Source organism: Arvicanthis niloticus, chromosome 14 (assembly GCF_011762505.2).
Source record: "Arvicanthis niloticus isolate mArvNil1 chromosome 14, mArvNil1.pat.X, whole genome shotgun sequence".
NCBI lineage: Eukaryota > Metazoa > Chordata > Mammalia > Rodentia > Muridae > Arvicanthis > Arvicanthis niloticus.
In genome coordinates this window covers 32,179,155-32,191,989 of record NC_047671.1, presented here as the reverse complement: position 1 = coordinate 32,191,989, position 12,835 = coordinate 32,179,155, and positions in this window count along the sequence as shown.

Genomic DNA, 12,835 nt, shown 5'->3' with positions numbered 1-12,835 from the left:
GATGGTTCAGAGGTTAAGAGCACTGGCTGCTGTTCCAGAGGCCCCTGGTTCTAGTCCCAGCACCCACAGGGCAGCTCACAACTGTCCGTAACTCCAGTTCCAGAGGATCCAACACCCTCACACATACTTGCAAGCAAAACACTAATGCACACAAAGAATAAAATTGTTTTTAAAAAAAAAAAAAAAAAAAAAAAGAGCAACAGTGTATATAAATATACTCAAGGGGCCTGAGTCGTTCGACTATTTACCTTCTTTGTACTTGCGTATCAGCAATAATTATTAATTTAAACAAACAAATGTGGGGTTGGGAAGACTTGCCTAGTCAGCAACTGCCTCACAACATTAGGACCTAAATTGGGTCCCTAGCACCTACATAATAACAATCCTATAATCCTGGCACTGGGGAGGCAGGATTAATGGATCCCTGGTGCCTGCTAGCCAGTCTAGCTGAATCAGTGCGCTCCAGACTCGATGAGAAGCCCATCTCAATAATAAGAAAGATACTCAACATTGACCTCCAGCCTCTACACACCACACTACACACGCATACAACTGTGCACACCCATAAACACATACATACTCATGAACACATACAAAAAAACGAAATAAAATAACAAATGACACGAAAGTGAGTGCATACGTAAGAATTTGGTAGTCCTTTGGGACAAATGAATTCCCCCATTCGGGAGCCATGTTGGTGGGAATCCCCTCTCTACGTCAACTGTGGCCTCAAGAAGAAAGGTCATGGAAACATCCCCTTGCCCGATTTAGACCAAGAAGGAAAGAACATGGCTGGAGAACTGGAACCTTCCACTTGTACATGGAAATGGTTCAATGTCCTGAATTCTGTCTAGATAAGAGGCAATGAAAATGAATGAACTGTGAAGACTCCACAGCTACAACAAACACGGCATCGAGCTTGGCTATGGTGGGTGTTTGGGGAAGCTGCATGTACTAGTGCTCTCTGAGAGCGATGGCTGGAGAGCTCTCAGCTTTTCTCTTGGTTCTCCGCCAGGTAAATACCTGCAGATGGCCACACCTTTCTTAAAGTAGATGTGTAAAACCAGATACATGCTCTTCCTGGAAAAGATACGAGGTTTTCTATTTCTAAATCAATGTTTTTGTAATCTTTTGTTCTGGCACTTTCGGGCTTTCTATGTATGGGCCACTTGCTGACATTTGGGTAAACTTTAATGAATCAGACCATGACATTTATAAAGGACAAAGTATGCTACCCCCATCTTCTGCTTCCAGCGTCAGAAACAGTACTGGAGGGTTAGGGAGATGGCTCAGTGGTCAAGAGCCCTGGCTGTTCTTTCTGACAACCTGGATTTGATTCCTGGTACCCACATAGCTGCTCACAAACCATCTGTAACTTCAGTACCAGGAAATCTGACACCTTCTCTGGCCTTCGTGGGTAACAGGCATACTATGTGCTCAGATATATGCCAGGAAAAACACCCATACATGTGAAAATAAAAATTAAGAAATTAAATAAAGTAAACAGTGCCTGAGTTAGAATAGGTGACCAAGCAGCCAGGATCAGCTGACAGGACTAACACTAGCCTGGCCTGCTTCCTTTCAAGTCTGGAGAATCTCCTTGTACAGATGTTTGCCCTCATGCATACCGACGCTGTTCAAATCCTGGCCATGAGAAAATGAAAGAGCACAGCCTTTGTCTTCTTTCCTGTGTCAGAACAAAGTACCTGAGAGAACATCTTACATAAGGAACAATTCATTTGGCTCAGCATTGCACAGGGTCCAGTGCATGGTTCCCTGGCCCCATACACTTACACAGAACGTCATGGTGGTAAGAGCATGCGCCAGAGGCTGTCCACCTCATGGCCAAGAGAAAAGTGACTGTCAACTAGTCATAAGCATCAAAGGTATACATCCAGGAACTTGTACTACCTCCACCCACTGGGGACAAAACAGTTAATACATAAGTCTGTGGGGGACATTTAGATTCAAATCATATAACTTATGAATTTGGTTTTTATGAACTATATAGTATCTCCCAAAGATCCCATTATTCAATGTTTGATAATATTATTTTTTAATTTTTTTTTGGTATTGAGTACCAATATTAAACATGGTACCTGGAGTGGTTTGGATGATAATGGCCCCATAGGCTCATGTATTTGAATGTTTGGTTCATGGTTGGTATCTCAGTTAGGGTTTTACTGCTGTGAACAGACACCATGGTTACAACTCTTGTAAGAGCAATCAGGCTAACAGGTTCAGAGGTTCTGTCCAGTATCATCAAAGCAGGAGGATGGCAGCATCCAGGAAGGCATGGTGCAGAAGGCACTGAGAGTTCTACGTCTTTACCTGAAGGCTGCTAGAAGACTGGCTTCCAGGCAGCTAGCACTAGGGTACTAAAGCCCATGCCCACAGTGATACATCTACTCCAAGGCCACACCTCCTAATGGTGCCACTCCCTGGCACAAGCATATACAAACCATCACAGTTGGTGGGACGGATTAGGAGGTGTGGTCTAGTTGGAGGAAGTATGTCATTTGGGGATGGGCTTTGAGGTTTCAAAAGCCCAAGCCATTCCCAGTCAGTTTTCCCTCCCCACTCTCTGCCTCCTGAGTATGGTTCAGATGTAAACTCTCAGTGACTGCTCCAGCACCGTAACTGCCTACCTGCTACCATGCTGCCTACTATGATAACCATGGGATGACCCTGTGAAACTGTACTCAAACCCCCAATTAAATGCTTCCTTTTACAAGTTGCCTTGGCCATGGCGCCTCTTCACAGCAACAGGAAATTATCTAAGACAGTGCCAGACAACAGCTGGTATCAGCAAGGATAACCAACTCTCTCCAGAGCTGGAATACTTGAAGCCACAGCAGCTAACTCATTTCTTACATTACAGTTACCTTTCTAGGTGTCACAGGCACACTGCTTTACTGACTTATGCACACCCTGGAAAAAGTTCAGCCTAATTATAGTGAATTTACTACCCTCTGAGGCTGGATACGTGGCTCAATCAGAGGACTTGCCTAACGAACTCAAAGCCCTCTGGTCTACGTGCAGAACTACATAAACTGGAGCGGTGGCACATATCTATTTTTTCCCTACTAAGTAAGTATGCCAGCCTGATTTTTAACTGCTCTTAGGTGATAAAACTAACACCTATAAAATTGTATACCTCTGGGCTGGACAGATGTCTCGGTGGTTAGGAGCACCTGTCCACCTTGCATAGAACCCAAATTCCATCTCAAGCCCTTACAGTGAGTGCTCACAATAACTTACAATTCCAGCTCCAGGAACTGCCACAGGCACCAGCACTGACATGCTGTCTCATGCATGTACCCATAATTTAAAGTAAAAGTAGATCTTTAAAAATCATACACCTTTTCCTATGTTAACTGTCTTTGTTTTTCTTCTCAAGTTTAATTCACAGCAAGCTACTAAACTAAAAGTATAGAGAACATTTTTTCTTCCCCAAGGAAATTTGTAATTTATCTTTTACCTCAATTATAATTTTGTCTATTTAGATCCAGATCCCGATCAGTCAAAGGACCTTAACATCCCCCAGAAGTCCTGGGAATTCGAAACCCTAAGGAAACAACATTCACAAATGCAATGATGAGGACACTGGAATGCAAAGTCTCAAGAGCTAAGATCACAGATTTGGGGTTCCCAAATCTCTATAGCTTCTGAAGTAGAAGTTTCTGGCTTCTTGGGAGACTCAGTTGTGTCACATGATGGTTTTCTGGACAACGCTGTCTGTGAGAGGATGTCTTGCTGAAGCAGACATGAGAGGGCATGTGATGTTTTGTTGGAGCAGATGCTTGAGAGGGTGCATGATGTTTGGAAAGGATATAAAATGGATAATATAAAGGATAAAGTGGAACCCCGCAAACAGTGAGAGGACACTCTTGTACCACCACACTGCCATGCAACACTTCACTGGCCTTTGCTAGTCTTCACTTCGTAGAGAGAAATGCACCAAAGAACTTCTCATAGTATTCAGGCTGATTCTTGCTGCTTTTGCCGACTCTATGGATTTAGTTTTTGCTGGATCTAGCTGCTGCTACTGATTCATGTTTAGTGTGTGCTCTTGGACTGGATTGCTGATATCCTCACAATGAAGACTGGAATCACCCCGCCCCAAAGAATTACTTCTAAACAAGTCCACAACCCCTTTGTCTGATTAGCCATCTTTCTCCCCTACCTCTGGTTGGTGGGCTAGAAAGGAGGTTGGAGCATTCAAGAACCCTAAATAAGGTAGAATTAGAAAAATCTAAGCCTACAGGCTTCAAAGTTCTCTTCTGTGGATTGCTAATAGTGAGACTTGGAGATTTTCTGTCTTGTTAAGTATTGATTGTGTCCACTGTAATGAAGAGAATGACACACTTCTAAAGACTTGAAGGAAATCCCACAGGATACTGACCACAGTGATACCATAATACAGGGTCATGCCAAGCTGCTGTTACTACTGAGCTGTGGACCGTGAACCAGGCTTCACCCACTGAAACAGTGACTCTCAACCTGTGAGTCACAAACCCCTTGGGGTTGCATATCAGATATCTGGTATAGCAGATACTTACATTATGATTCATAACAGTAGCAATATTACGATTATAAAGTAGCAACAAAAATAATTGTATGGTTGGAGAGGTCACCACAACATGAGGAACAATATTAAAGGTTCAAAGTATTAAGAAGGTTGAGACCCACAGCTATAGGATGGTCTACACTACTCACTCTTCAAGACCATTTCTTATCCAGAGGGGTAACACACACCTTTAATCCCAGAGCTTGGAGAGGCAGAGGTTTATGGATCTCTATGAGTTTGAGGCCAGCCTGGTCTACATTGAGAGTCTCAGGCCAGCCAGTTATATGGCATTCTAAAAGCAACAAGAATAGATCAGTATTGTGCCTTTAGGGTATTATAATTTAATTAATTATATTAGCATTAGGTACAGATTAGATTTTGTCTTATGTGAGTACTTTAGACAGGGCAGCCAGCTGGAGCCAGCTGCCTCTTGCTCAGTGGTCTTTCCTCTCTGAGCTGTCTCACCAGCTTTAGATATTTTTTTTCTTATAATACCTTAACAAAACAATTTCCAAGTGTAAAATAGTCCCAAACCTTTACATCTTAGGCCTGATTTTGCACAGAAATAGTACTGCACTACCACAGGTACACACGAATGCTCACATGTGCTCAGATGCACATACATACATATCTCATGGTTATGCTAGACTCGTGGGACTGTAGCCGAAGCCGGCAGTCTCATCCTAGATCTAAGACATGAAAAGGTGGGGAATTCCAGCCTGGCTGGAGATGAAAGCCACGCTTTTCTCAGATTGAATGGGAGAAAGGTTTCCAGTAAACCAACATGAAAAATCACTTATCTTCTCTAAGATTCCTGTAAACTCTGGGCAGTGACATGCTATGTATGGGTTAATCAGCCCACAGTTTGTTTTAGGTAATAACCTGCCACTAAAATATGCTAAGCTTGTCTTTCAAAACAGTACAATGGTTTCTGTTTGTTTGATTTTTTTTCCTCTTGAGCCTACGGAATCTGACCTGGCAGAACTGCTGTGAGATTCTCAATGTGGAAGCAGTAGCCCACATCCCAGCACTGGTTGGCACATATAGTGGCCCTGAGGTCATGCAGGGGTCAGTTGGAAGCCATGGCCAAAGGAAAGCATCTGTGTGAGGCTAAGAGAGCATCCCCCTGCCCCATGCCTCTGGCCTATCCAGAAAGAGAGGCTAAGCACGTCCCCCATATGTCCCTATGTACCAACTGCAGGACAGAAAGGCACATCCACGTCAGTGTGCAGAAGACTAGACTACTGTTCTGGGTAAACATGCAGTTACATGACATTCTAAATGCAACAAGACTAGATCGGTATTGTGCCTTTAGGGTGTTATAATGTAATTAATTATATTAGCATTAGGTACAGATTGGATTTTGTCTTATGTGAGTACTTTAGACAGGACAGCCAGAAACAATAACAACAAAAGAATCTCTTCTTCTAAGTAAAAGGCCCTGTTTATGGGTTTTTACTCGATCACAAGGACTACTTCCAGACAGTTAGGGATGAGGGAGCTTGTTCCCAGTTTACAGCATGTTGGTTAGGACACAAAGTCTTAATTCCAAATAACCCAACCCTAGGGTCCAGGGTCATCCAGGGGGAAATGTTTTTTATTTTATGATCCAAAACTACAATGAGATTGATAAAACTCCCCAATTATATGATTGTGCTTAATGAGAGTTCCTATTGGGGGAAAATGTATTATTCACTAAAAAACAAGAAAAGACTTTTTCCATTAAGTTGAGGCTCAGCAATCTGTTCATTTATGGGACAGCTCACAAGCCAACCTTTCCCCCACTGTCCACACATCACCAGCAACCATCCACTGCCACCACCCCTAAGGAAAGGTGCACTAGGTTCTGGTCTCTGTCCCCAGCACCTCCTAAACTGGGTGTAGTGGTGCACACCTATAATCCAGCACTTGAGAGGTGGAGGCAGGAGGATGGATTCAGGTCATCCTCAGTCACACAGTGCATCTGAGCCCAGCCTGGGTAGCATGAGAATGTATCTCAAAAAGTAAGGATGAGCTGAAGTGTGGTGGTGCACACCTTGAGTCACTGTCCTTGGGAGTCAAAGGCAGGTGGACCTCTGGTGAATTCAAGGTCAGCATGGTCTACAGAGTTACAGACTAGCCAGGGCTACATAGTAAAACTCTTGTCTCAAAATAAATGAATAAATGCAACATGCACTGGAGTTACACTTGGGCCTCACTGCAAGCGATAAACAGAGCGCCAAAATCACAACCAAAACAAAACAGAAGGTCATCACTTAGGTCTGAAGGGCCTTGGGGCAGCCAGTCCCTGGAGCTGATGCCCACGTGCCTCAGAGTCCTCAAAAGTAGGGATTCCTTCTACTTTTTCACACGGCCTCCGCACCTTGCAACCTAAGAACCTGATCTATTACAGGAGGAACACTAATCTATTCCACTTAGATTTGCATTGTGAACACCAAATAATTCAGTGAGCACGTTGAGTTCGCTGCATAGCTGCTTGGCTCATGATAACCCAAAACCAATCAGGTTCCTAACTCAGGTCTGAATCATGGTACAGCCTTCTCAGCCAGGAGACCACACCAAGAAGCTACATCACAACGTTGCTATTTTTTCATCTACCAATCACTTCTCATAGCCTGCTGTCCCAGAGACTTCAGGTCCTTTTCCTTTGTCATTCAAAAATCACAAAGTTTTTCCTTTGCTAATATACTAGACTATAACAGTGGAGTCACTCACCAATGACTGTTGCCTCGGGTCATCAAGAGGCACGTTTATAAAATTTTGTCATGTTTCTCTGCTGCCAATCTGACTGGATGGGTAACTGAATTTAAAGAGCCCCAGTGAGAGAACCTGGAAGAGCATCAAGAAACAGAAAGTCTCTTTTCCTGGAACTTCCTGAAGGGGGTACCACGGTCATCAGAGGTGGCCTCTTGGCTGCTGCTGTTACTCCAATAGCCCATATACCTAACACATTCATCTTTTCTCTTCAGTAAGACTTGACTCAAGATCTGTATAACAGATCTAGGGCTAATCCCAAAGGATGGAAGTCTCCACTAGACACTATTTACTTAAAAAATTACCCTTGAATCAGGGGTGACCACATCTGTCTATACACTGAGCCTCTCCTGATTAAATGAGTGCCTCTGCGGTGCTACAGCCCAAGGCTATCTCCACACAGAATGGTCTGGAGGCATGTCCCCCAGTCCTACTGTCTGCCTACTACACTTCAGACACAAAAGCTCTCATGCTCAGTATTACATCTCTGCCCAAACATCTTGAAGTACTGTGGTGGATAAGACCATCCCCATTTGTAGATATTTCATCCTAGAAAAAGATGGTTTCCTGGTGTGTGTATGTATGTATGTATGCATGCATGCATGCATGCATGCATGTATGTATGTATGTATGTATGTATGTATGTATGTATGAATGTAATCATAGCACAAATCCAGGGCTCCTAGTAACCCGGAGCACCGAGTCACTGAATACAGAAAAGGAAGCAAAGGCAACCAGAAACTCAGTGCTGGTCACGGCCCTATTGTTCTGGGTATCCACGCCTCTTTTAACAGCCTTTTCCAGGTAGCCAGGCTTTCTGATCTACCCAGTGGCCACTGCAGGGTTTCCCACTCTGCCAGCCCTAACCTCAGCTGCCCCCTTGTCCACAATCCTCTCTTCCTTTTCCCCTTTCCTAATCACCCTTGAATTTTCCAGAACAGGGTGCTTCTGTAAGCAGACGGCTGATTGCCCTGGGAGATGACAGAAGAATCTAAGTAAATCCTCAGTTGGCAGACAGTCAGACGGCATGAGGAATATCCCCACAGCCTACTGTCTACCCTCTCACACTACTCTCTTAACATACAACACGAAGTTCTTGACTAATGAACATCTTCCATAAGTAAAGTTGGGTTCATAAGGCTGTACCTGCTCTGTGACTAACGCCTGCCAATACAGAATGAGTAGAAGAAACATGGACCACCTTTGACCACACTCTGAAACAGAGAGGCTGTGCTCTGCCTCATTCACCAACTGAAACCCATACATGGCAGTGAGCCATCCTCAGCTATGCAAGACAGCAACCAGAAGCCAGAGGCCTGGCACAGGCTTACACTGGTGGCTTCTACCTGGGCTAGTTAATGGGGAACAATCCTGTTTCCCCTTTATTTTCTCTAGTCTGTAGGAGCAACTAAAATTCATCTCTGTAATACATACTCTGCCTAGAAGCACACAGCCTGTTTCATTCTTCTAGATAGTGTCCAGGTGGCCGCTGGAGGCATGCCTGGCTCACCAGTGCCTGAAGAATATGGTCACTGAATTGTTGGTCTGGAAGAGACTCAAAATGTCACCTGGCCTGGATAAAAGAAACATGTGCAACTACCCAAAGAAGCTGAAGGATGACTTTTTACATTTGATTTATTATTGTTATGTGTATGGTATATCAATGAAGATACAATGAGCTTTGGCATATCTATGAAGGTCAGAAGATAACTTTATGACATTGCTTTTCTCCTTCCACCATAACATGGACTCCAGGGACTAAATAGGTCATCAGGCATGTCTGGCATGGTTTGCACAAGGTTGATTTCAGCCCCACTGTGACATCACAACTGGACAACAGTGAGAACAGTGAGATGATGGTGATGATTATGATTGGGTTTTTTTAAGGGGGCGGGTATTGGTTTGTTTACTTGAGACAGAGTCTCTACATAGCCCTAAATGTCCTGTAACTCACTATGTAGACCTGGCTGGCCTTGAACTCACAAAGATATTCCTGCTTCTGCCTCCCAAGTTCTAAAATTAAAGGCACGTACTATTATACCCAGCTATAAATTGAGATTATTTCTCTAAGATAATTTAGCCCCTTTGAGGCAACTGTACCCGAAACATAGGTGTCCCATTTCAAGGACTTGTGCCCACTACCATCTGGCCCCCTCTTCTGGCTGAAGATATGAGCATCTCACTCATTATCAGAGCAGACCAGGGACAACATGGCACTATTTTGATTCTGACTCAAAAAAAAATCTGCTTATGTCCTATGTGCTGGTGTGCGCCTTTAATTCTGACATTCAGGAGGCAGAGACAAGAGGATCTGAGTTCAAGCCTAGCCTGGTCTACAGATTGAGGTCCAGAACAGACAAGACTACACAGAGAAACCCCGTCTCAAATAAAACAAAAGAAAAAATCCTCATATAAGGAAATCCCAGTCATTCTGGCTCCATCTCTTTTACTGAACAACATAGTCACATACGCAGCCACTGGAAGTTTCAGAAGGCAAGCTGAGTAGGGGAACTGGGCATAAGTGTCAGAACATAAATTTGGTGTAAAGGGCAAGCGTTGAGGACAAGCCCAGCTGTCAAAACCAGAGCAACATGAGGAAGGAACTCTGGGAGCTACAGATGGTTGGATATGGTATGATCAATGGAAAACTTTATCAGTGGTTATAGAAGTTAAGTTTATATCAAGAAGAAGAGTTGCAGATACTGAGCAGGATGGAGCTAAAATGACCCCTCTGGTGCTGGACTAGACCTGAAAATGCTGGTGTAAGCTCACAACTGCCAATATAAAAGGGTTAGGAATAAACAACAATGTGTTTGTCTGCCCAAGATGAGGACCCAGGGCAGAGCGCCCTCACATCAACAAGCTTGCTGATACCAGACATTTACTTTTAAATATGTAATAGTGGGGCCAGAGAGATAACTCTGTCAGTAAAATCCTTGCCTTGAAAGAATGAGATCCTGAGTTTGAGCCCCAGAAACCATGGGTGGGTGAGGGGACTTGGCATGCTATTATGCTATACTTCTAGACCGCTGAAGATGGAGCCTGGCAGATCTCTGAGGCTCTCTCTGACTGGACATTCAATCTAGTCTACTCGGTGAGTTCCAAGATGGTGAGCTGTTGTCTCAAAAAATAGAGTTGACCTGTGACTTGCACATGCATGCAAACACACATACCCATGCACCAGCATACACACAGGAAGGCACACACAATAAAAACCAGAGAAGGAAATACTTGACAGTGGGTGATGCTGCAGATGCCTCCTTAAAAATTTGTGTCATTCTCAGAGACAGATGGAAATCACACACCACCTGATAGGAGCAGTGGTCTGAAGCACCAATGCTGAGGTGCCACAATGGCACAGTCAGGGCCACAATGTCAAGACAAAAGGCCACCGGAGAGAGGTGTTGCTGGGACCATAACCAAAGTTTAATAGGATCAAAAGACTAGATCTAACATTATTGGCAGTTGTCTTAGCTGTTTCTATTGCTGTGAAGAGACACCATGACCACAGCAGCTCTTCTAAAGAAAACATTTAATTGGGGCTGGCTTTCAGTTTAGAGATTTAATGCATTATCATCATGGCAGGAAGCATGGTAGCCTGCAGGCAGCCATGGTGCTGAGAAGGAACCCGAGTTCTACATCTGGATCAGCAGGCAGCAGGAAGAGAGAATAAGCCAGTGGAGCTGGCTTGAGCTACTGAAATCTGAAAGCCTGCCCCCAATGACCTACATGACCTACCCCATGTCTTCAAAAAAAGACACACCTACCCCAAAAAGGCTGTACCTCTAAGAAGGGTGCTTCCTGAGTCTATGGGGCCCTATTTCATTCAAACCACCATGGCAGTAATGTACTAACTTCCTAGTTTTGATGGTTGTATACTCACAGGAAATTGTCATTATTTGTAGAAAACATTCCTGAAAGCTGTCCTCTGACCTTCTTTACACTGTGATATATGTGCACATGCAAAATAAATAAATGTAATTTTAAAATTTTTAATAATGTACAAAAGCCTACTTATCTATTGGCTAAGACCAAGTATAAAATAAAATATGCACATTCTAGGGAGGGTGGGAGGACAAGGTCCTGGAAATATGGTCCAGTAGTTAACACCACTGGCTTCTCTTCCAGATGACCCAGATTCTATTCCCAACACCCAAATAACAGACAACCACCCTGTTTAGCTGCATGGTATAACCTCTTCATACCTTCTGCCTCTTGGTGCTTTCATGAAAATTACATAGGTAATATTTTAGTGCTTTGAGAATTGCCTGGACACCCTATAAACCTCAATCAAACAAGCAGAATCTCCTACAGAGCTGTTCAGATGGGTTAACCTCACACACAATCACCTTAGAGAGGAGAGTGATGAGAAAATCTAATCACACTTCTCTAAAAGATTTATGTGTCTGTTTGTCTACAAGAGTTCATGTCCACATACGTGTTCAGGAGCCTGCAGAGACCAGAAGGACATCAGTTTTCCTGGAGCTGGAGCTGAGGTGGTTGTGAGCCACCACGTAGGTGCTGGGAGCCCAACTTGGGTCCTCTGGATTAGTGGTAAGCACTCTGAATCACTGAGCTTTCTCTTTAACACCTTAAACATATTAACTTAAAAGATAGAAACTATTTGGTATTTGGGGCTTACCCCATGGAAGCTCAGGTGACCTGTGTAGCTAACAGAAGTGTGCTGGCAGGTAAGGAACCTGATGGACATGGAACAATAAGCTCGGCATGTCTGCTGACTGGAAACTTCCAGAATGACCCCTAGAATCCAGTCAGCTCAACATGGCTGCTCTAACATGGTCTGAGCAACAGTGACACCTGCAGGTCAACACTGTAAAGACAATTGAGACTCTTCCACTCAAGGCCTGGAGATAGGTTTCCATCTCCAGCACTGCAGTAAACTGGCATGGTGGTGTACAGCTGTAATCCCAGCACCGGAGAGGTGGTAGTCTGATCAGGAGCTCAAGGTCACTGTCAGGCACATAGTGAGCTCAAGGCCAGCCTGGACCCTACATGTCAATGGGGGGGGGGGGGGGGGGGGGGTAGAGAGTTGGCTCAGCAGATAAGAGCACTTACTGCTCTTCCAGAGGATCTGGGTTCAACTCCAGCACCCACTCATCAGCTCACAGCTGTAACTCCAGGCCGAGGAGCTAACACACTCTTGTGGTTGGTGCAGACACACATCTAAGCAGAAGACCGATACTCATAAAAATATATTAACAGGCAGGGCTAGGAAGATGGCTCAGTGAATCAAGCACCTGCCACACATGCATGAAGGAGTGAGTTTGAACCCTGGCACTCACAGATACAGGGTTGGCACAGCAACTGCTTGTAATCCTGACAGCTCATGAGGCAGAGACAGATGGAAGATTTACAGGCAGCTACATTGGATCAATAAATCAGCTCAGCCTCAATATGTAAAGTAGATAACCATCACACATGACCTGTGTACACACGTGTGTGCACATGTGCACACGCATACACACACACGTAAGTAATCCATATTTCTTA